Consider the following 617-nt stretch of genomic DNA (forward strand, 5'->3'; position numbering starts at 1 on the left):
TCTTACCCTTGAAACGGATTAATTCTGTTTCTTTCAATTCAAATATGAATAATTATTTGGAAATACGATTTTTTTCAAGATACATCGCCGGCCATTAATTAATTAATTAATTATAAATTTTTAAAAATTCATATCTCAAAGCATTATTGTAAAAGTAACGGGCGTTCAGAGTTGGGAGCGGAAATATATAGATGTATTCATTCATTACCCAATTAAAGTAAAAACAAAAAAACTCCTGCGTCGGCCGGGAGTCGAACCCGGATCGATTGCTTGGAAGGCAACCATGCTAACCGTTACACCACCGACGCCTGGCTATAGTTTGCTAGGACACACAGAATAAAATTTGTTTACTCCCAGTTCGCGACCAAGAGTTTATGATTAAAGCTTTGCTGAGTGAGCAAAAACACTTTTCGTTAAAACTTCATAGTAAGCACTTCACAAATCTAACAAAATTTAAACTTAATCTACAGTCTGGTCTCTCTCTCTCACTCTCTCTCTTTCTCTCTCTCTCTCTCTCTCTCTCACCCCCCCCCCCACACACAGCCCGTGGCTTCTTACTCTCGGTGGCCGTGCTGCTCAACCTGACAATGTAAAACTGGGGTTGTGAATACGTGGCT

General features: G+C 39.5%; 1 non-coding gene across 1 annotated transcript; it reads right to left on the bottom strand.

Annotated features, from left to right (window-relative positions):
• Positions 1–236: 236 nt before the first annotated feature.
• On the bottom strand, positions 237–308 carry Trnag-ucc (transfer RNA glycine (anticodon UCC)). The gene has a single exon. It is a non-coding gene; the product is annotated as a tRNA-Gly (tRNA).
• Between the last annotated feature and the right edge of the window lie 309 nt (positions 309–617).

Source organism: Euprymna scolopes, chromosome 12 (genome assembly GCF_053919585.1).
Source record: "Euprymna scolopes isolate OS-2025 chromosome 12, ASM5391958v1, whole genome shotgun sequence".
NCBI lineage: Eukaryota > Metazoa > Mollusca > Cephalopoda > Sepiida > Sepiolidae > Euprymna > Euprymna scolopes.